At 46.4% G+C, this 25281-nt stretch overlaps 1 protein-coding gene across 2 annotated transcripts in view; it reads left to right on the plus strand.

Moving 5' to 3' along the window:
* LOC115122333 (collagen alpha-1(VIII) chain-like) overlaps positions 1-25281 on the plus strand; it is a 44387-nt gene that overhangs the window by 13497 nt on the left and 5609 nt on the right. The window contains exon 2 of one of the 2 annotated variants that reach the window (XM_029651538.2): positions 16333-16529. The exons of the other annotated variant lie outside the window; for it this stretch is intronic. The gene's annotated coding sequence lies outside the window, so the exon portion shown is untranslated. The remainder of the gene's footprint in view (positions 1-16332; positions 16530-25281) is intronic. 2 annotated transcript variants of the gene reach the window in all.

Genomic DNA, 25281 nt, shown 5'->3' on the forward strand with positions numbered 1-25281 from the left:
GTAAAACTCCTTTTATTCAGGGAAGGAAGGAGAGCACACAGATTGGTCCATGGTTACCCATGGACATCGGTTGGGCGAAAGGGAATGGGATGACATCAAAGACAATGGGCTTCTTTAGGGCACCAGCCACAGCCTGTAGGAAGGGAACCTGAACTGAGGCTCTGATCTAAAATCAGCTTACTCTCATCATATCCTAACCTTACCTATTAGATGGGGAAATGCTAAACTTGACCTTGGATCAGTGAGTACTGATGTAGGATCTTATTTTGAGCCAGTTTCCTACAGCAGGAAAATAATGCTGCAGCAATAGGAAATGTGAATTATGTGGATTATAATTATTGAACATTTTTTGTAGGGGTTGATACATTTTTCATTAGGACAAATCAAGTCTGACATTTTAAAGTGGAAATTACAACCTTTAGGAGCCTTTTTAAACCTTGAATACACTACAAGTTTCAGCAACAAAACAAAAAGTTTCAGCAAGAAAAGAGTGATCAAATTAAGACCCTACATCTGTAGGGTAAAACTCCTTTTATTCAGGGAAGGAAGGAGAGCACACAGATTGGTCCATGGGAAGGTGTCAGGCATTTCCCTCTGGTATTCTGTGTAGACATTCCAAGGGCAGCTTTGTAAGATTTACAGTACTTTGTCTCCAATCACGCGTCCTACCTTTGTGTTCAGAGGACATGATCCGCATTCAACTTAAACTGTTCAGGCTTGATTTCTGGAACCGACGCAAGCAAAACGGCATCAAGTAAAGCCCAACGTGGTAAAAATGAAAATCCTTCCTTTTGTTCCCTCCTTTTCCCTCACTCCATCTCTGTTCCATAGAATATGTTTAACCCACTAACCTTTTGACTGTGAGTCTGTTCGAGCTTAGCTTGTCTCCATTGCCAGTCTTCGAGTGATATGCGTCATATACTGCGTGTTGAATATGTTTCAAGTTTCAACGTTTATTCGCCACGTGCACAGGATACAACCGGTGTAAAACAGTACTGTGACATTCTTCCTTGAGAGCTCTTTCCCAACAATGCAGTGGTGATGATAATACTATAGAGAATAATAGAAAATAGGATTCAAAAAATACACAAAAAGTACAGTATGGCAGGATAAAAAATACGTTTTTCAGTTTTTGTGAACATTGGAAACATTAGAAATACATCTGATGGTATTCTGGGTAGAGAGAGAACTGGTCCTCTGAGCTGCAAATTGTCTTACTGAGCGTCATAACAGAGAGTCTGATTTTACCACCTCAACAGTCCAGAGTTCAGATCAGTGGAAAATATGATATTATCCCATATTTATTTGCTTGCTGTGTCCGTGTTTGAAGTGAGGTTGCAGTTTGATCAGAATCAGAAACAAGCCGTGTTCGATTTGGATAGACGATGACAGGGCCAGTAATGTTCACGTATAAGTTCACTTGTCATCTTTTCTTGTTCACTGCATGTTTACATAGTGAAGGGGTATTAGGCCAAGGGGTGCCGTTGAAACAGCGATGCCAGACCTGACTACAGACTACTAAAGAAGCACATATCTGTGCTCAACAGCATGGTTGGTATTCAACATGCTTTTCCTCATGATCCCCTTTTGATTATTGAGAATTAAAGTTACCATCTGGAAGCAGTCAGAGAAATACAGAGGAGAAATGGAAATGGGATTATTTTCAAACCCCCGAGTTGGGGGCGATAAAAGAGTTGTGGCGCGGGACCAAGCAGACACTGCTGTGGTTGGAAGTGGTGGCAAACAGACATCCTGTGGTAGAATGGCAATAGCTTCTTTTAAAAAAAAATGATTTGAGTCAGTTAAGAACAAATTCTTATTTACAATGACGGCCTACCCCGGCCAAACCTGGGCCAATTATGCGCTGCCCTATGGGACTCCCAATCACATCCGGATGTGATACAGCCTGGATTTGAACCAGGGACTGTAGTGACACCTCTGGCACTGAGGACAGTGCCTTAGACCCATGCGCCACTCGGGAGCCACTTTGTTGCATTATCATTATTGTTTTGCACCACACTAAAAATCCCAGGTTAGTGTCTAGGTCAGGGCTCTCCAACCCCGTTCCTGGAAAGCTACCGTCCTATAGGTAGAAAACCTACAGGGGGGTTGCTCACCAGGAACAGGGTTTGAGAGTCCTGGTCTAAGTATTGACAGAGGGTTCGGAGAAATACATTTTGGCAGCCCGTTGAAGGAATATTTAGACGTTTGACTGACTTTTGTTGTTCCAACAGCAAGCCCCAGAGAACAACGTGAGAATTTTATTGCAGTCATGTGAATCTGATAAGTAAATAAGGCAGGGAGTGGGGAGGAAACAGGTTGCTTTTGCAGCTGAGAGCTTGGACCCGGCTCAGTTGTTGGATTCTGACTCTGCTGTGTGCCGGACTCCGTCTCCCTAGCTCCTCGGCCAAATTGAGGAGCCAAAGAAGATGGCTCCCACAGGCCTCTTGCAATTGGTCCGTCTAGAATCCCTTGGAATATCCAATACTGTCACCCGATTGGTTGATGTGTGAGTGGGCTGCGTGGAGACTGGAAAACAGCAGCTGTGAACCCTTGTACCCCGGCTCTCTTTAACTCTGGGTGTCTGGCCCTCACTGTCCCCAGGGGGAGTAGTTAAAGCACAGTATTGTTAAATTAACTAGGGGTGTTGGTAGGACAGGTTTTGGTAATTGAATAGAATGTGTTTTGGTCTGGTTGCTCTCAGCAGGGAGGCAGATTGACACGTCCTTGGAGACGTGCCATGATGCATCTGTTTTAAAGAGCCTATTGCTCTTCTCTGTTTTCACTGCTGTTGTTGTTGTTATTGTTGTTGTCAGTAACCCCTTATTTCCGGGTCATATACTTTTTATTATTATTATTTACTCATTGCAAAGCAAGTAAATTAAAAAAATTATATTGCAATGCAGTCCGGTGTTTATCCGTTCGTGTTTGGCAGCACTCAGTCCTCTGTCCATGGTGCTGGATACATACATTGTAAACACAATAGTTCAATCTTTTTTTTCCTGAAAATCTTATCGGATCAGAAATATACCTCTTGGTTTAAAGTAAATGATGGTGTCTTGGTATTCCCACTCAGCACTCATGTGTGTGTATTATTTTAATCAAAGCTGTAAAGCATTCTTAATCCAGAGGTCTCAAGAGTCATTTCCGACATGAAGCCTAAGGGATGTCTTCTGAGTCTGGGAATAATTGTCTCGCTGATCACTGTGGATGCCAAGAGTGTGTAAAGCTGTCATCAAGGCAAAGCGTGGCTACTTTGAAGAATCTCAAATATACAATATATTTTGATTTGTTTAACACTTTTTTGGTTACTACATGATTCCATATGTGTTATTTTATAGTTTTGATGTCTTCACTATTATTCTACAATGTAGAAAATAGTCAAAATAAAGAAAAACCCTGGAATGAGTAGGTGTGTCTAAACTTTGACTATTACTGTATATATATATATATATAATAAGATGATAAAAAAATTAGAATGACAAAGCTGTAAAACATTATTCTAAATATAAACCATCAGCTCAGTGAATACCATTGGTGTTTAATATGAGGGTTTCAGCATGAAATATCATTTATCTGTATTTTTTTTACACACTTGTATTTAGTTTTCTATGTCAATATGTCTTTGTTGTAAATGTGTTAGTAATGTAAATGTGGCAGTTATGAAATAATACAAAAGTTGGGGAGTTGCAGAGTTAGCTGAAAATAATGTTGATTAGCTTTTTTCATGCTTTTTTCATTATTTTGTGGATTTTCTCTTGAACCAGAAAGTCTATATACTAGAAACTTGTAGACAATATGGACACAGATATAAAATAAATTATACTATATATTAGGGCCGAGACGATACCAGTATTTATTATTTTGCAAAAATGAAAACACGAGGCAGATCATACTCTTTAAAAACCTGCTGTATATAAAATATTGGGTTCATCTTTTTATTTGTTTATTTGGTTCTCTTCCTGGGGTCTACAAAACACACAAAACATGACAAGTAACAGAACACTGAAAGACAAGGACAGTCACAAAACTTTTAAACACAACAATTTACAAACACCACAACTAAAAAACAATGTGTGTGTGTGTGTGTCCCCTCATAGTCCAGCTTTTTTAAAGGTACAGTGATGTTTCTGTTTGACTGAGTAATGGAAGATGGAAGGGAGTTCCATGCGACCATGGCTCTGTATAACACCGTGCGTTGCGGTGAATTCGTTTTGGACTTGGAGACTGTGAACAGATGCCTGGTGCCTTGTCTTGTGGGGTATGTATGGGTGTCTGAGCTGAATGTTATTTGATTACGCAGACAATCTGGAATTTTCATTGCAGTAATATTTCTCATGGAAAGAAGCAGTTAATCTCTCGTCAACCCTCAACCAGGAAGGACTGGCATGTTGTTGGTGTTAGTTCTGTATGCGTAGTTAAGGGCAAGGCGTGCTGCTCCGTTTTGAGCGGGGTGCAGCCTTGCTAGGTCTTTCTTTGCTGCACCTGACCATATTACCGGACAGTAATCAAGACCAGAGCCTTAACGACTAGTACAGTTGATTTCTGTGTCAAAAATGCAGGACATCTTTTTATACCAGAGTGATAGCACCTCCACTACTGTCCAGAGTGATAACACCTCCACTACTGTCCAGAGTGATAACACCTCCACTACTGTCCAGAGTGATAGCACCTCCACTACTGTCCAGAGTGATAGCACCTCTACTACTGTCCAGAGTGATAGCACCTCCACTACTGTCCAGAGTGATAGCACCTCTACTACTGTTCCTAGTGATATCACCTCCACTACTGTTCATAGTGATAACACCTCCACTACTGTCCAGAGTGATAGCACCTCCACTACTGTCCAGAGTGATAACACCTCCACTACTGTCCAGAGTGATAGCACCTCAACTACTGTCCAGAGTGATAAAACCTCCACTACTGTCCAGAGTGATAAAACCTCCACTACTGTCCAGAGTGATAAAACCTCACTTATTACTTCCGGGTTGGAGCGAGCAGTCGCATTCGCACTTCGGTCCGCAGGTCGTATAACTTTTCATTACATTTCATTATAGTACAACGGTTTGATTTGTCTAATCTTAGCAATTTCTTCTTAGCTAGCTACATAGCCATCTTTGTATCAAAGATAATTGCGTAATTATCGTATTTCGTCGTCCTAACGTAGTCTACACTGCTATCTGCCCAGCAGCTAGCCAGCTAGCCAGCTAGCAAACGTCCACTGTCTACCGAATAGCAGCACTGTAAAAACTATTACACTCAACTGAACGACTTGATTAGTGTAGTGTTAGCTAGCTACTTAGTTGTCTTTGCTGTCTTCGTATCCAAGATAATTGTGTAGTTTAGAGTGTGTTTAGAGTGTGTAGTCTTGTGTAGTCTTAGAGTGATTATCTTAATTTACCGAGGTTAGCTAGCCAGCTATTTGTCGTCCTTAACGTAGGAGACACTGCTAGCTAGCCAACAGCTAGCCAACGTCTACCGAATAGAACTTCCTCACTCAACAACCCGGTCGCATTCCGCTTCGCTCCACAGGTAGTATCACATTTTCATTTCATTTCATTACAGTACAACGGTTTGATTTGTTTGATCGTAGCTAGCTACATAGCTAGCTACATAGCCGTCTTTGTATCAAAGATCATTGTGTAGTCTAGAGCGATTTTCTAGGTTAGCTAGCCAGCTATTGTCGTTCTTTTAACGCAACGTAACGTAATCAACACTGCTAGCTAGCCAGCTAGCCCCCGAATAGCAGCACTGTAGAAACTATCACACTCAACGGAACGACTTGATTAGTGTAGTGTCAACAACGCAGCAACTGCCAGCTAGCCTACAAAGTCAACAACGCAGCCACTGCCAGCTAGCCTACTTCAGCAGTACTGTATCATTTTAATCATTTTAGTCAATAAGATTCTTGCTACGTAAGCTTAACTTTCTGAACATTCGAGACGTGTAGTCCACTTGTCATTCCAATCTCCTTTGCATTAGCGTAGCCTCTTCTGTAGCCTGTCAACTATGTGTCTGTCTATCCCTGTTCTCTCCTCTCTGCACAGACCATACAAATGCTCCACACCGCGTGGCCGCGGCCACCCTAATCTGGTGGTCCCAGCGCGCACGACCCACGTGGAGTTCCAGGTCTCCGGTAGCCTCTGGAACTGCCGATCTGCGGCCAACAAGGCAGAGTTCATCTCAGCCTATGCCTCCCTCCAGTCCCTCGACTTCTTGGCACTGACGGAAACATGGATCACCACAGATAACACTGCTACTCCTACTGCTCTCTCTTCGTCCGCCCACGTGTTCTCGCACACCCCGAGAGCTTCTGGTCAGCGGGGTGGTGGCACCGGGATCCTCATCTCTCCCAAGTGGTCATTCTCTCTTTCTCCCCTACCCATCTGTCTATCGCCTCCTTTGAATTCCATGCTGTCACAGTTACCAGCCCTTTCAAGCTTAACATCCTTATCATTTATCGCCCTCCAGGTTCCTCGGAGAGTTCATCAATGAGCTTGATGCCTTGATAAGCTCCTTTCCTGAGGACGGCTCACCTCTCACAGTTCTGGGCGACTTTAACCTCCCCACGTCTACCTTTGACTCATTCCTCTCTGCCTCCTTCTTTCCACTCCTCTCCTCTTTTGACCTCACCCTCTCACCTTCCCCCTACTCACAAGGCAGGCAATACGCTCGACCTCATCTTTACTAGATGCTGTTCTTCCACTAACCTCATTGCAACTCCCCTCCAAGTCTCAGACCACTACCTTGTATCCTTTTCCCTCTCGCTCTCATCCAACACTTCCCACACTGCCCCTACTCGGATGGTAATCCTCCCTCCTGAATCCTCCTCCCCCCCCCCCCCCTCCTCCCTCTCTGCAGATGACTTCGTCAACCATTTTGAAAAGAAGGTCGACGACATCCGATCCTCGTTTGCTAAGTCAATCGACACCGCTGGTTCTGCTCACACTGCCCTACCCTGTGCTCTGACCTCTTTCTCCCCTCTCTCTCCAGATGAAATCTTGCGTCTTGTGACGGCCGGCCGCCCAACAACCTGCCCGCTTGACCCTATCCCCTCCTCTCTTCTCCAGACCATTTCCGGAGACCTTCTCCCTTACCTCACCTCGCTCATCAACTCATCCCTGACCGCTGGCTACGTCCCTTCCGTCTTCAAGAGAGCGAGAGTTGCACCCCTTCTGAAAAAACCTACACTCGATCCCTCCGATGTCAACAACTACAGACCAGTATCCCTTCTTTCTTTTCTCTCCAAAACTCTTGAACGTGCCGTCCTTGGCCAGCTCTCCCGCTATCTCTCTCAGAATGACCTTCTTGATCCAAATCAGTCAGGTTTCAAGACTAGTCATTCAACTGAGACTGCTCTTCTCTGTATCACGGAGGCGCTCCGCACTGCTAAAGCTAACTCTCTCTCCTCTGCTCTCATCCTTCTAGACCTATCGGCTGCCTTCGATACTGTGAACCATCAGATCCTCCTCTCCACCCTCTCCGAGTTGGGCAACTCCGGCGCGGCCCACGCTTGGATTGCGTCCTACCTGACAGGTCGCTCCTACCAGGTGGCGTGGCGAGAATCTGTCTCCTTACCACGCGCTCTCACCACTGGCGTCCCCCAGGGCTCTGTTCTAGGCCCTCTCCTATTCTCGCTATACACCAAGTCACTTGGCTCTGTCATAACCTCACACGGTCTCTCCTATCATTGCTATGCAGACGACACACAATTAATCTTCTCCTTTCCCCCTTCTGATGACCAGGTGGCGAATCGCATCTCTGCATGTCTGGCAGACATATCAGTGTGGATGACGGATCACCACCTCAAGCTGAACCTCGGCAAGACGGAGCTGCTCTTCCTCCCGGGAAGGACTGCCCGTTCCATGATCTCGCCATCACGGTTGACAACTCCATTGTGTCCTCCTCCCAGAGCGCTAAGAACCTTGGCGTGATCCTGGACAACACCCTGTCGTTCTCAACTAACATCAAGGCGGTGGCCCGTTCCTGTAGGTTCATGCTCTACAACATCCGCAGAGTACGACCCTGCCTCACACAGGAAGCGGCGCAGGTCCTAATCCAGGCACTTGTCATCTCCCGTCTGGATTACTGCAACTCGCTGTTGGCTGGGCTCCCTGCCTGTGCCATTAAACCCCTACAACTCATCCAGAACGCCGCAGCCCGTCTGGTGTTCAACCTTCCCAAGTTCTCTCACGTCACCCCGCTCCTCCGCTCTCTCCACTGGCTTCCAGTTGAAGCTCGCATCCGCTACAAGACCATGGTGCTTGCCTACGGAGCTGTGAGGGGAACGGCACCTCAGTACCTCCAGGCTCTGATCAGGCCCTACACCCAAACAAGGGCACTGCGTTCATCCACCTCTGGCCTGCTCGCCTCCCTACCACTGAGGAAGTACAGTTCCCGCTCAGCCCAGTCAAAACTGTTCGCTGCTCTGGCCCCCCAATGGTGGAACAAACTCCCTCACGACGCCAGGACAGCGGAGTCAATCACCACCTTCCGGAGACACCTGAAACCCCACCTCTTTAAGGAATACCTAGGATAGGATAAAGTAATCCTTCTCACCCCCCTTAAAAGATTTAGATGCACTATTGTAAAGTGGCGGTTCCACTGGATGTCATAAGGTGAACGCACCAATTTGTAAGTCGCTCTGGATAAGAGCGTCTGCTAAATGACTTAAATGTAAATGTAAATGTACTGTCCAGAGTGATAAAACCTCCACTACTGTCCAGAGTGATAGCACCTCAACTACTGTCCAGAGTGATAGCACCTCCACTACTGTTCATAGTGATAGCACCTCCACTACTGTCCAGAGTGATAGCACCTCCACTACTGATAGCACCTCTGACTGAGCAGATCGGAGAGACTGGCAAGAGCAACCAGCACTTCGGTCTGCACTTCGGTCTGCAGGTAGTATAACTTTTCATTACATTTCATTATAGTACAACGGTTTGATTTGTCTAATCTTAGCAATTTCTTCTTAGCTAGCTACATAGCCGTCTTTGTATCAAAGATAATTGCGTAATTATCGTATTTCGTCGTCCTAACGTATCTGCCCAGCAGCTAGCCAGCTAGCTAACGCCCACCGTCTACATAGCTAGCTACATAGCCGTCTCTGTAGCTAGCTACATAGCCGTCTCTGTATCAAAGATAATTGTGTAGATAATTGTGTAGTCTAGAGCGATTTTCTAGGTTACCTAGCCAGCTATTGTCGTTCTTTTAACGCAACGTAACGTAATCAACACTGCTAGCTAGCTAGCCAGCTAGCCCCTGAATCAACAACGCAGCCAGCTATTTGTCGTCCTTAACGTAGGAGACACTGCTAGCTAGCCAACAGCTAGCCAACGTCTACCGATTAGAACTCAACAACCCGGTCGCATTCCGCCTCGCTCCACAGGTAGTATCACAGTTTCATTTCATTTCATTACAGTACAACGGTTTGATTTGTTTGATCGTAGCTAGCTACATAGCTAGCTACATAGCCGTCTCTGTATCAAAGATAATTGTGTAGTCTAGAGCGATTTTCTAGGTTACCTAGCCAGCTATTGTCGTTCTTTTAGCAACGTAACGTAATCAACACTGCTAGCTAGCCAGCTAGCCCCGAATCAACATCGCAGCCACTGCCAGCTAGCCTACAAAGTCAACAACGCAGCCACTGCCAGCTAGCCTACTTCAGCAGTACTGTATCATTTTTAATCATTTTAGTCAATAAGATTCTTGCTACGTAAGCTCAACTTTCTGAACATTCGAGACGTGTAGTCCACTTGTCATTCCAATCTCCTTTGCATTAGCGTAGCCTCTTCTGTAGCCTGTCAACTATGTGTCTGTCTATCCCTGTTCTCTCCTCTCTGCACAGACCATACAAACGCTCCACACCGCGTGGCCGCGGCCACCCTAATCTGGTGGTCCCAGCGCGCACGACCCACGTGGAGTTCCAGGTCTCCGGTAGCCTCTGGAACTGCCGATCTGCGGCCAACAAGGCAGAGTTCATCTCAGCCTATGCCTCCCTCCAGTCCCTCGACTTCTTGGCACTGACGGAAACATGGATCACCACAGATAACACTGCTACTCCTACTGCTCTCTCTTCGTCCGCCCACGTGTTCTCGCACACCCCGAGAGCTTCTGGTCAGCGGGGTGGTGGCACCGGGATCCTCATCTCTCCCAAGTGGTCATTCTCTCTTTCTCCCCTTACCCATCTGTCTATCGCCTCCTTTGAATTCCATGCTGTCACAGTTACCAGCCCTTTCAAGCTTAACATTCTTATCATTTATCGCCCTCCAGGTTCCCTCGGAGAGTTCATCAATGAGCTTGATGCCTTGATAAGCTCCTTTCCTGAGGACGGCTCACCTCTCACAGTTCTGGGCGACTTTAACCTCCCCACGTCTACCTTTGACTCTTTCCTCTCTGCCTCCTTCTTTCCACTCCTCTCCTCTTTTGACCTCTCCCTCTCACCTTCCCCCCCTACTCACAAGGCAGGCAATACGCTCGACCTCATCTTTACTAGATGCTGTTCTTCCACTAACCTCATTGCAACTCCCCTCCAAGTCTCCGACCACTACCTTGTATCCTTTTCCCTCTCGCTCTCATCCAACACTTCCCACACTGCCCCTACTCGGATGGTATCGCGCCGTCCCAACCTTCGCTCTCTCTCCCCGCTACTCTCTCCTCTTCCATCCTATCATCTCTTCCCTCTGCTCAATCCTTCTCCAACCTATCTCCTGATTCTGCCTCCTCAACCCTCCTCTCCTCCCTTTCTGCATCCTTTGACTCTCTATGTCCCCTATCCTCCAGGACGGCTCGGTCCTCCCCTCCCGCTCCGTGGCTCGACGACTCATTGCGAGCTCACAGAACAGGGCTCCGGGCAGCCGAGCGGAAATGGAGGAAAACTCGCCTCCCTGCGGACCTGGCATCCTTTCACTCCCTCCTCTCTACATTTTCCTCTTCTGTCGCTGCTGCTAATGCCACTTTCTACCACTCTAAATTCCAAGCATCTGCCTCTAACCCTAGGAAGCTCTTTGCCACCTTCTCCTCCCTCCTGAATCCCCCCTCCTCCCTCTCTGCAGATGACTTCGTCAACCATTTTGAAAAGAAGGTCGATGACATCCGATCCTCGTTTGCTAAGTCAAACGACACCGCTGGTTCTGCTCACACTGCCCTACCCTGTGCTCTGACCTCTTTCTCCCTCTCTCTCCAGATGAAATCTCCCGTCTTGTGACGGCCGGCCGCCCAACAACCTGCCCGCTTGACCCTATCCCCTCCTCTCTTCTCCAGACCATTTCTGGAGACCTTCTCCTTACCTCACCTCGCTCATCAACTCATCCCTGACCGCTGGCTACGTCCCTTCCGTCTTCAAGAGAGCGAGAGTTGCACCCCTTCTGAAAAAACCTACACTCGATCCCTCCGATGTCAACAACTACAGACCAGTATCCCTTCTTTCTTTTCTCTCCAAAACCCTTGAACGTGCCGTCCTTGGCCAGCTCTCCCGCTATCTCTCTCAGAATGACCTTCTTGATCCAAATCAGTCAGGTTTCAAGACTAGTCATTCAACTGAGACTGCTCTTCTCTGTATCACGGAGGCGCTCCGCACTGCTAAAGCTAACTCTCTCTCCTCTGCTCTCATCCTTCTAGACCTATCGGCTGCCTTCGATACTGTGAACCATCAGATCCTCCTCTCCACCCTCTCCGAGTTGGGCATCTCCGGCGCGGCCCACGCTTGGATTGCGTCCTACCTGACAGGTCGCTCCTACCAGGTGGCGTGGCGAGAATCCGTCTCCTCACCACGTGCTCTCACCACTGGTGTCCCCCAGGGCTCTGTTCTAGGCCCTCTCCTATTCTCGCTATACACCAAGTCACTTGGCTCTGTCATAACCTCACATGGTCTCTCCTATCATTGCTATGCAGACGACACACAATTAATCTTCTCCTTTCCCCCTTCTGATGACCAGGTGGCGAATCGCATCTCTGCATGTCTGGCAGACATATCAGTGTGGATGACGGATCACCACCTCAAGCTGAACCTCGGCAAGACGGAGCTGCTCTTCCTCCCCTGGGAAGAACTGCCCGTTCCATGATCTCGCCATCACGGTTGACAACTCCACTGTGTCCTCCTCCCAGAGCGCTAAGAACCTTGGCGTGATCCTGGACAACACCCTGTCGTTCTCAACTAACATCAAGGCGGTGGCCCGTTCCTGTAGGTTCATGCTCTACAACATCCGCAGAGTACGACCCTGCCTCACACAGGAAGCGGCGCAGGTCCTAATCCAGGCACTTGTCATCTCCCGTCTGGATTACTGCAACTCGCTGTTGGCTGGGCTCCCTGCCTGTGCCATTAAACCCCTACAACTCATCCAGAACGCCGCAGCCCGTCTGGTGTTCAACCTTCCCAAGTTCTCTCACGTCACCCCGCTCCTCCGCTCTCTCCACTGGCTTCCAGTTGAAGCTCGCATCCGCTACAAGACCATGGTGCTTGCCTACGGAGCTGTGAGGGGAACGGCACCTCAGTACCTCCAGGCTCTGATCAGGCCCTACACCCAAACAAGGGCACTGCGTTCATCCACCTCTGGCCTGCTCGCCTCCCTACCACTGAGGAAGTACAGTTCCCGCTCAGCCCAGTCAAAACTGTTCGCTGCTCTGGCCCCCCAATGGTGGAACAAACTCCCTCACGACGCCAGGACAGCGGAGTCAATCACCACCTTCCGGAGACACCTGAAACCCCACCTCTTTAAGGAATACCTAGGATAGGATAAAGTAATCCTTCTCACCCCCCCTTAGATGCACTATTGTAAAGTGGCTGCTCCACTGGATGTCATAAGGTGAATGCACCAATTTGTAAGTCGCTCTGGATAAGAGCGTCTGCTAAATGACTTAAATGTAAATGTAAATGTACTGTCCAGAGTGATAAAACCTCCACTACTGTCCAGAGTGATAAAACCTCCACTACTGTCCAGAGTGATAGCACCTCCACTACTGTCCAGAGTGATAGCACCTCCACTACTGTCCAGAGTGATAGCACCTCCACTACTGTCCAGAGTGATAAAACCTCCACTACTGTCCAGAGTGATAAAACCTCCACTACTGTCCAGAGTGATAAAACCTCCACTACTGTCCAGAGTGATAGCACCTCCACTACTGTCCAGAGTGATAGCACCTCCACTACTGTCCAGAGTGATAAACCTCCACTACTGTCCAGAGTGATAAAACCTCCACTACTGTCCAGAGTGATAAAACCTCCACTAATGTCCAGAGTGATAGCACCTCCACTACTGTCCAGAGTGATAAACCTCCACTACTGTCCAGAGTGATAAAACCTCCACTACTGTCCAGAGTGATAAAACCTCCACTAATGTCCAGAGTGATAAAACCTCAACTAATGTCCAGAGTGATACCACCTCTACTACTGTTCATAGTGATAAAACCTCTACTACTGTTCATAGTGATACCACCTCTACTACTGTTCATAGTGATACCACCTCTACTACTGTTCATAGTGATAACACCTCTACTACTGTCCAGAGTGATAACACCTCCACTACTATAGAGTGATAACACCTTTACTACTGTTCATAGTGATAACACCTCTACTACTGTCCAGAGTGATAACACCTCTACTACTATAGAGTGATAACACCTTTACTACTGTTCATAGTGATAACACCTCTACTACTGTCCAGAGTGATAACACCTCTACTACTATAGAGTGATAACACCTCTACTACTGTTCATAGTGATAACACCTCTACTACTGTCCAGAGTGATAACACCTCTACTACTGTTCATAGTGATAACACCTCCACTACTGTCCAGAGTGATAGCACCTCCACTACTGTCCAGAGTGATAGCACCTCCACTACTGTCCAGAGTGATAAAACCTCCACTACTGTCCAGAGTGATAAAACCTCCACTACTGTCCAGAGTGATAAAACCTCCACTACTGTCCAGAGTGATAGCACCTCCACTACTGTCCAGAGTGATAGCACCTCCACTACTGTCCAGAGTGATAAACCTCCACTACTGTCCAGAGTGATAAAACCTCCACTACTGTCCAGAGTGATAAAACCTCCACTAATGTCCAGAGTGATAGCACCTCCACTACTGTCCAGAGTGATAAACCTCCACTACTGTCCAGAGTGATAAAACCTCCACTACTGTCCAGAGTGATAAAACCTCCACTAATGTCCAGAGTGATAAAACCTCAACTAATGTCCAGAGTGATACCACCTCTACTACTGTTCATAGTGATAAAACCTCTACTACTGTTCATAGTGATACCACCTCTACTACTGTTCATAGTGATACCACCTCTACTACTGTTCATAGTGATAACACCTCTACTACTGTCCAGAGTGATAACACCTCCACTACTATAGAGTGATAACACCTTTACTACTGTTCATAGTGATAACACCTCTACTACTGTCCAGAGTGATAACACCTCTACTACTATAGAGTGATAACACCTTTACTACTGTTCATAGTGATACCACCTTTACTACTGTTCATAGTGATAACACCTCTACTACTGTCCAGAGTGATAACACCTCTACTACTATAGAGTGATAACACCTTTACTACTGTTCATAGTGATAACACCTCTACTACTGTCCAGAGTGATAACACCTCTACTACTGTTCATAGTGATAACACCTCTACTACTGTTCATAGTGATAACACCTCCACTACTGTTCATAGTGATAACACCTCTACTACTGTCCAGAGTGATAACACCTCTACTACTGTTCATAGTGATAACACCTCTACTACTGTTCATAGTGATAACACCTCCACTACTGTTCATAGTGATAACACCTCTACTACTGTTCATAGTGATACCACCTCTACTACTGTTCATAGTGATAACACCTCTACTACTGTCCAGAGTGATAACACCTCTACTACTGTACATAGTGATAACACCTCCACTACTATAGAGTGATAACACCTTTACTACTGTTCATAGTGATAACACCTCTACTACTGTTCATAGTGATACCACCTCTACTACTGTTCATAGTGATACCACCTCTACTACTGTTCATAGTGATAACACCTCTACTACTGTTCATAGTGATAACACCTCTACTACTGTTCATAGTGATACCACCTCTACTACTGTTCATAGTGATAGCACCTCCACTACTGTCCAGAGTGATAGCACCTCCACTACTGTCCAGAGTGATAGCACCTCCACTACTGTCCAGAGTGATAAACCTCCACTACTGTCCAGAGTGATAAAACCTCCACTACTGTCCAGAGTGATAAAACCTCCACTAATGTCCAGAGTGATAGCACCTCCACTACTGTCCAGAGTGATAAACCTCCACTACTGTCCAGAGTGATAAAACCTCCACTACTGTCCAGAGTGATAAAACCTCCACTAATGTCCAGAGTGATAAAACCTCAACTAATGTCCAGAGTGATACCACCTCTACTACTGTTCATAGTGATAAAACCTCTACTACTGTTCATAGTGATACCACCTCTACTACTGTTCATAGTGATACCACCTCTACTACTGTTCATAGTGATAACACCTCTACTACTGTCCAGAGTGATAACACCTCCACTACTATAGAGTGATAACACCTTTACTACTGTTCATAGTGATAACACCTCTACTACTGTCCAGAGTGATAACACCTCTACTACTATAGAGTGATAACACCTTTACTACTGTTCATAGTGATACCACCTTTACTACTGTTCATAGTGATAACACCTCTACTACTGTCCAGAGTGATAACACCTCTACTACTATAGAGTGATAACACCTTTACTACTGTTCATAGTGATAACACCTCTACTACTGTCCAGAGTGATAACACCTCTACTACTGTTCATAGTGATAACACCTCTACTACTGTTCATAGTGATAACACCTCCACTACTGTTCATAGTGATAACACCTCTACTACTGTCCAGAGTGATAACACCTCTACTACTGTTCATAGTGATAACACCTCTACTACTGTTCATAGTGATAACACCTCCACTACTGTTCATAGTGATAACACCTCTACTACTGTTCATAGTGATACCACCTCTACTACTGTTCATAGTGATAACACCTCTACTACTGTCCAGAGTGATAACACCTCTACTACTGTACATAGTGATAACACCTCCACTACTATAGAGTGATAACACCTTTACTACTGTTCATAGTGTTAACACCTCTACTACTGTCCAGAGTGATAACACCTCTACTACTGTACAGTGCTGTATGATGGCCAAGTTGGGCAGGGCAGTGAGATGGAGATGGCAGATCAGTGTTAAAACCCCAGCTGTCTGAGAAAAGTAATGGTGCTCCAGGATCGCTCATTCATCATTGTTCTGTTGCAGGGCCCTAGACTGCACTGACCGCAACATATCGGACCTGTGGCCAGAGTCACAAGCAGTCTCATGCCTTGGGAAGCCCCCAACTCCAACACCACCAAAAACAGAAGGAAAGTACAGAGACCTGCGGTCCAAAGGATAGAGCGAGAGGTTAGGTCATCGTCGCGACAGGCCCTTGGGTTTGAGGAGAGGAGACACTAAGGGTAAGAGGAGCAGGATTTTTCTATTTGTCAGGTCAAGAGGTTAGCAGGTTAGGGAGGAAGGAAATGGACATGCATAATTGTTCAATAAAAAAAGAGACAAACAGTCAGAGACAGAGATAGACAGTCTGTCACATTCGTCGTATGGAGGAGACCAAGGCGCAGCGTAAGATGAATACATACTTTTAATAAAGACGAAGAACACTTAACAAACTATTAAAAAAATATATATAAAAAAAACGTGAAGCTATAATAATACTAGTGCAGACACAGGCAACTAGACATAGAAAATAACCCACGAAATACCCAAAGAAGATGGCTGCCTAAATATGGTTCCCAATTAGAGACAATGATAAACAGCTGCCTCTAATTGAGAACCAATCTAGGCTACCATAGACATACATAAACACCTAGATAGTAAACGACCCCATAAACCTACAAAACCCCTAGACAGTAAAAAACACATACATCACCCATGTCACACCCTGACCTAACCAAAACAATAAAGAAAACAAAAAATACTAAGGTCAGGGTGTGACAGTACCCCCCCAAAGATGTGGACTCCCGGCCGCACACCTAAACCTATATGGGAGGGTGTGGGTGGGCATGACTCAGAGGTGGCGGTTCTGGCTCAGGACGTGGACCCCGCTCCACTTCACCCTTACTTAATGTCTCTGGAGCGGGAATCCTCACCGCCGACCACGGACTAGAGGACGCCACTGGACTGATGGTCGAGTCTGGAGCGAGTGGCGGATCCGGACTGGAGGGAGACTCTGGCGGATCCGGACTGGAGGGAGACTCTGGCGGATCCGGACTGGAGGGAGACTCTGGCGGATGCGTACCGGCGTTCCGGAATGCGTCCCGTCGTGGTATGTTCCGGACTGCGACCCGTCGTAGGAGGTTCCGGTCTGCGACCCGTCGTAGGAGGTTCCGGACTGCGACCCGTCGTGGTAGGTTCCGGTCTGCGACCCATCGTGGTAGGTTCCGGACTGCGACCCATCCTAGGAGGTTCCGGTCTGCGGCCCGTCGTAGGAGGTTCCGGTCTGCGGCCCGTCGTAGGAGGTTCCGGTCTGCGGCCCGTCGTAGGAGGTTCCGGTCTGCGGCCCGTCGTGGTAGGTTCCAGACTGCGACCCGTCGTAGGAGGTTCCGGTCTGCGACCCGTTCCGGACTGCGACCCGTCGTGGTAGGTTCCTGACTACGACCCGTCGTAGGAGGTTCCGGTCTGCGACCCGTCGTAGGAGGTTCCGGACTGCGACCCGTCGTGGTAGCTTCCGGTCTGCGACCCGTCGTAGGAGGTTCCGGTCTGCGGCCCGTCGTAGGAGGTTCCGGTCTGCGGCCCATCGTGGTAGGTTCCAGACTGCGACCCGTCGTAGGAGGTTCCGGTCTGCGACCCGTCGTGGTAGGTTCCTGACTGCGACCCGTCGTGGTAGGTTCCGGACTGCGACCCGCCGGACGCTCTGGACTGGGTACTGTCGCCGGACGCCCTAGACTGGGTACTGTAGCCGGACGCTCTGGACTGGGTACTGTAGCCGGACGCTCTGGACTGGGTACTGTAGCCGGACGCTCTGGACTGGGTACTGTTGCCGGACGCTCTGGACTGGGTACTGTTGCCGGACGCTCTGGACTGGGTACTGTCGCCGGACGCTCTGGACTGTGAACTCTCGCCGGACGCCCTGGACTGGGTACTGTCGCCGGACGCCCTGGACTGGGTACTGTCGCCGGACGCTCTGGACTGGGTACTGTCGCCGGACGCCCTGGACTGGGTACTGTCGCCGGACGCTCTGGACTGGGTACTGTCGCCGGACGCCCTGGACTGGGTACTGTTGCCGGACGCTCTGGACTGGGTACTGTCGCCGGACGCCCTGGACTGGGTACTGTCGCCGGACGCTCTGGACTGTGAACTGTCGCCGGACGCCCTGGACTGGAGAGGCGCACTGTAGGCCTGGTGCGTGGTGCCGGCACTGGTGGTACTGGGCCGAGAACACAGCACCTCAGGTCGAGTGCGGGGAGCAGGAACAGGGAGTACTGGACCATGGAGGCGCACTGGTGACCTGGTGCGTGGTGCCGGCACTGGTGGTACTGGGCCGAGGACACGCACCTTAGGGCGAGTGCGGGGAGGAGGAACAGGGCGTACTGGACTGCCGAGGCGCACTATAGGCCTGGTGCCGGCACTGGTGGTACAGGGCTGGGGACACGCACCTCAGGGCGAGTGCGACGAGCAGGAACAGGGAGTATTGGACCCTGGAGACACACTGGTGGCCTGGTGCGTGGTGCCGGCACTGATGGTACCGGGCTGGAGACACGCACCTCAGGGCGAGTGCGGGGAGGAGGAACAGGATGTACTGGGCTGTGACACAGTCAGACAGACATATTCGATGTCTGTAGGGTGTTATGTAGAGTACAGATTGTTCTCTGTACTAGTGCCTTTTCTCCTCACACCTGTAGCATGAAGTGTCACAGTTTTGCTTCCGTCCCTCTCCTTCCCCCAACCTGGGCTTGAATGGACCCTCTGCACACATCGACAACAGTCACCCTCGAAGCATCGTTACCCATCGCTCCACAAAAGGTGCAGTCCTTGCAGAGCAAGGGGAACAACTACTTCAAGGTCTCAGAGTGAGTGACATCACTGATTGAAATGCCCCACAGCGCGCCCGGCTAACTAGCCAGTCATTTCACACCGGTTACACAAGTGTAACTAATCTTTCCACAATAGAACAACTTGGGAGGTTATTTCAGCAGGCAGAATAAACATTTTCTCTCCATAAATCAATGCTTTGATCTCAGCGCTCAGCGCGGCTGAGAGAACAGTAAAGAAGACCGTGAGGGAAGCTTACATACATTCACACCTTACGTTTATTATTGTAAGACGTGGTCCATGTATAAAGGAGTAGTGTGGCCCAGCGGAGTGCGGTGTTGTGTCCACACACACGCAGAAACACACACATACACGCAGAAACACACACACATACAGTCACGTCCTAGGTTCCTGTCTCTAACCATCTCCCATTTAGCAGCATGTGCTGTCTGTGTGGACCAACTCACTCTGAGGGGAAACGTGACTCTCTCTCATCCTTACTCAGCGACGGGCCAGTGGAGAGAGGAAGGAGGGGATTGAGGGAAGGAGGAAAGATGGGAAAGGAAAATAAAGGAAAAGAGGAATGTACACACATCCAGGGTGTGGAGGGCGTTTGGGTTTGGCCTTCTATGGAAGCGTGTGTGTGTGTGTGTGTGTGTGTGTGTGTGTGTGTGTGTGTGTGTGTGTGTGTGTGTGTGTGTGTGTGTGTGTGTGTGCTAATTGGCCGCAAATTGTTTTTTAAAACAAATTCTCAATCGTCCAGAATCACAAATTGCCATAACACAAGGTACAAATGCTATTTTCTCATGATGTCTTCACTGCGTCTGTCAAGTGTTGTACTGATCTCTGCCCCCTAGTGGTGAAAGTAGGGTGTTAGTTAAAGGGTGAGGTATAGGTATCAGGGGTATCTTCTCCACTACTGTAGATGTGTGGAGAGTGAAATGATTGGGCTTCGCGCCCTCTTGTGGTCAAAGAGATTACATCAAATCCAATTTGATTTGTCACATTCATCGTAAACAACAGGTGCACACAAGCAGTGAAATGCTTTACTTACGGGTCCTTTTCAAACAATGCAGAGTTAAAGATAAAGATAACCATTTCAATAAAACACTGAAATAGTGACACAAGGAATAAATACACACAACCTAACATATTAGACACACACACACGCACACTCGCGCACACACGCGCACACACGCACACACACACACACACACACACACACACACACACACACACACACACACACACACACACACACACACACACACACACACACACACACACACACACACACACACGGGCACACACACATGCATGCACACGCACAGTTAAACTTTCCATCATCATTTTGTAGAAAGAGCAGAAAGAGAGAGAAGGACATGTCAGACAACTTGTGTTTATGAGATCGTGCTGCAACCCAGAACCAGAGTGTTTTAGTTTAGGTTATTCTGACAGAAAAGACAAGTGAAAGACACAGTGCAGATCAAAACAAGTTAAGAGGTGAGCAAGGTGAGTGACCACAGAGGTTACATATACAACACCTAACTGGACCCTGAATCTCACATGATCACAAAAACACACCTTGTCATGTGATCACATGTGATCTTATGTTGAATTTGATGTGAAATCCTGTTTTTTTTTCTGTGAGGGTAATCCACACCGTTTTGTATTTTTGCTGTGCAGATCAGTGTTTCTCTTCACACAGCACAGTGTAATTACAGTGGATAGGAGGTCGTTCATGGAATGAAGGGAATGGGCGTAGCTCCACTCATGTTGTTGCTCTGAGAATGAACAGAGTGAATATTACAGGCCATTCTTCCTCACAGTCTCTGGTCTGCTCTACACTGACATGTGGCACAGCCTCTTGATGCTTCCTCCATGGACTTATTGTAATTGTATTATTTCAATATTGGTGGTTGGAATAATAGAGGCATTATTCCCATGACTTCTCGTGTGTTATTCATCAACCTAATGACTGCTATTCTGGCGAGGAGAATCCATCCAGCGCTGCTTTCCAAAACCAATTCCAAACTCTAACAAAATGGTTGATGTTGCTATTAAAACACTAAAGCAAAATTAGCAGAGGGAAATAGAATAATTTAATAAATAGTCACCGGCCTACAGCACACGTCCCCCCACAATGCAACAGGTTATGGATGTGGTGAGTTACTGTACACTATAGGCCTACAAATGTTACCCATTAATACAGTCTGGCAGCCTTCGCAGTCTATAGAGTGATAATATCAACCATATTCATGTGTCTACAGATCCACTACTTACACTACGCACAAAGAATTTGCAGCTGAAATTGGAATGTCTGCTGGCTGAGCCAATGTTAGCTGACACAACACTGACATTGCATTAACAGTAAGCGGGTGGACTGTGTAACACTGTCGGCAGCCCTCTGATTTGTGTGGCTCCAGCAGCCTACCCACATGAAAAACCACTATAGTGTATACCATGGTAGGAATACTGTTGTATTCACTGTAGTGTTTCTGTGGACTGAAGTATACTGCAGTATTTACTATAGTGTTTTAGTTGCATTATCTTTGACATAGAAGTGGGGGTTTTCGCTTTGAGGAAACCAACTGGAGAAATACTAAAAGAGCACCTTTTCCATAACATGTAGGTAGAAAGGTTGGACTGGGGTCTGAACAGTTAGTTCAGAGCTTCTGCTCTTTTCAACAGCCATACGGAACACAATACAATTATGGTCTATACTTGGCATGTAGGTTTCTCACTTATGGCTGGCACAAATTGGGATATGGGGGTGGGGAATGGGCAGGGTATATGCAAAGTAAATACTGTGGTATCTACTATAGTTTTTTAAGTGTTTTTGCTGTCATTTATATATTATTTACTATAGTATTTTTTTGCGGATAACACTAGTATTTACTATTGTATACTACAAAATTCTATACTAAATACTACACATGATCGAAGAATACTACACTGTGTAGTATAGTACTCTATAGCATACTACAGTTTTATACAGAATTCTATAATAAGTAGTGTAGTATTCTATAGTAAACTGTAGTTTTTTTTAACGTGGGTAACGCCCTTCAGTCTAATGACATGGTAATGTGCTCATTTCCAAGACATCATGGTAAAAACGCGAAGGTCTGGATGTATATTATGGTGCTTTCATAGCTTGGTAGTTGGCAGTGTTAAGGAACAGTGTGGAGTGATTTGCTGTTTGTGTTTTTCTTATTTCGCACTGGCTCATGGGATAAATCAATTCCATGTTGTTCCTGGTATGCTCCTACAGTGGCTGTGAATGAGAAATTATGCTTAATTCTACCAGTAAACATTCTAAAGATGTTTAATCAACAGGAACGGTGACATTATTGACATTTGGAAAACCCTGAAAGTCAGTGTTCCGTAGCTTTGACTAGGTCCAATGTGCCGACCTCCTGTTTCTAAGCAGTCTGTCACAACCAAGACTTGATAAAGTCAGCATTGAAGCTTTTTTAGGGCAATTCATTTTGGCTGAGCATTAAACCAAATGTTATCCTGTTCCCTTGCTTCCTGCTTGTTTTCTGAAACATAATACATCTGGCATGTGGGCTATAAATTGATTCACTGCTGTTCTCTGCTGTTCACAGCCTGGCCAGACTGATTCTTATGAAAGCATGGAGAATCACAACCTTGACTTGGACAGAGTGAGGTCATTTTATCCAGTGTTGAGCGCGCACAAATGGTTACTGCGTAGACAAACTGTGCATTAAATGGTTAGTGAAAGCAGAGATATTTTTTGCCAAGTCAAACCATAAATGACTTGATTCAGGTGGTATGGTAGTCTGTGGTCCATGCTGATGTCTACAAGAACCACACATGCCAATTGTCCATTTAGTCATTGCTTTTCCTTTGGTCTGAGGAGGTCACTTAAATGCCATGTCAGTGTTGTACTGCATGTACTTACAACTTACAACTTACTTATACTGACAACCCACTGTGCACAGACGTCTGTTCAAAAGTCTAGTTTTGATTTCCATTTGGTTGAGTTGTCAATTAACGTGAGTTCAACGTGAAATTCACAAACAGTGTCACCATGCCATTGGATTTAGGTACACATTTGGGTGAAAAAAAAATACAAAGTTCCCTTGCACTGATGAGCAAATCCAATCAGTTTTCCACGTTGCTTCAACGTCATCACATGATTTATTTTGTTGAAATGATGTGAAACAGCGTTGATTCAACCAGTTCTTGCCTAGTGGGAAATAGATGTGCTGTGAAGACTTTGTCATGTTTAAACTCTGCCATGTTGCATCTAACTCCTCACCTTTCACATTGTTTTGTCTAGGTGTCTGGAATGAGACTAATCATAATGTATGAACAGCACAGGAGGTTGGTGGAGAACGGGCTCGTGGTAATGCCTGGAGCCGAATCAGTGGAATGGTACTGTATCAAATACAAACACATGGTTTCCATCTGTTTGATGCCGTTCCATTGGCTCAGTTCCAGCCATTATTAGGAGTCGTCCTCCCCTCAGCAGCCTCCACTGATCAACAGTAATCTTACAGCTAGCTCAGTGTCCCTCCAAATGTACTCTAACACATTGTTTGAACCAAATGTTCTCTTTAAAATCCAAACAAGCATACTGTAGTGTTAATACTCTTCTTTTTGTATTTCTTTCATTAGTCTGTTGTTGATATTATCTCAAAATGTTTTGCGTGTCAACAATCAAGTTATCTTATAGATATAACTTTCAAAATACAGAAACACAGTCGTATGATGAATCACCTCTTCCCTCGTTACACTGGGGTAGGCCCACTGGATCAGTAACAACTGTACTGTGTGAAGCTTCCAAGTAACGCGTTGGATTATTTTCAGTTTGAAATTTTGCACATTCGCTTCTCAATGATGCAAAACACATCTCTTCATTAGAGCAGGAACTGACATCCACAACGACGAGCTCGCTCTCTTTTCCTACCCGCCCAGCAACTCAAAACACATCTCTTCATTAGAGCAGGAACTGACATCCACAACGACGAGCTCGCTCTCTTTTCCTACCCGCCCAGCAACTCAAAACACATCTCTTCATTAGAGCAGGAACTGACATCCACAACGACGAGCTCGCTCTCTTTTCCTACCCGCCCAGCAACTCAAAACACATCTCTTCATTAGAGCAGGAACTGACATCCACAACGACGAGCTCGCTCTCTTTTCCTACCCGCCCAGCAACTCAAAACACATCTCTTCATTAGAGCAGGAACTGACATCCACAACGACGAGCTCGCTCTCTTTTCCTACCCGCCCAGCAACTCAAAACACATCTCTTCATTAGAGCAGGAACTGACATCCACAACGACGAGCTCGCTCTCTTTTCCTACCCGCCCAGCAACTCAAAACACATCTCTTCATTAGAGCAGGAACTGACATCCACAACAACGAGCTCGCTCTCTTTTCCTACCCGCCCAGCAACTCAAAACCCCACCTCTGAATAAGAGTGTTATGGTTTCAGAGCCAAAAATGTCTGCCCTTGAGGAGTGGCCTGGCTGTCCACGCTGGCAGTATCAAACTCAAATCCATGTGATTTAACTTGTCAGAACTATTTATTATCTGTTCCACAACAAGATGGCTTTTAAAATGTTTCAGAGTACAGTATGATCAGAAAATTTGGGAGTCCCTCGCTGTTTATAGTCATATGGTTATAGTTGGCATCCTGAGGCCTCGCTACAAAATGTTAAATAGCACACTTATCTTAGCTCTCATGATTAGGAGCAATGTGTACTGCCATACATTTTCTCTAATGTATCTGTCAGAATACCTCTGTTTAACCCATTCTATGGTCTTGAAAATCTCATCTGTTTAACCCATTCTATGGTCTTGAAAATCTCATCTGTTTAACCCATTCTATGGTCTTGAAAATCTCATCTGTTTAACCCATTCTATGGTCTTGAAAATCTCATCTGTTTAACCCATTCTATGGTCTTGAAAATCTCATCTGTTTAACCCATTCTATGGTCTTGAAAATTCATCTTTTTAACCCATTCTATGGTCTTGAAAATCTCATCTGTTTAACCCATTCTATGGTCTTGAAAATCTCATCTGTTTAACCCATTCTATGGTCTTGAAAATCTCATCTGTTTAACCCATTCTATGGTCTTGAAAATCTCATCTGTTTAACCCATTCTATGGTCTTGAAAATTCATCTGTTTAACCCATTCTATGGTC

Source organism: Oncorhynchus nerka, linkage group LG5 (assembly GCF_034236695.1).
Source record: "Oncorhynchus nerka isolate Pitt River linkage group LG5, Oner_Uvic_2.0, whole genome shotgun sequence".
Taxonomy (NCBI): Eukaryota; Metazoa; Chordata; class Actinopteri; order Salmoniformes; family Salmonidae; genus Oncorhynchus; species Oncorhynchus nerka.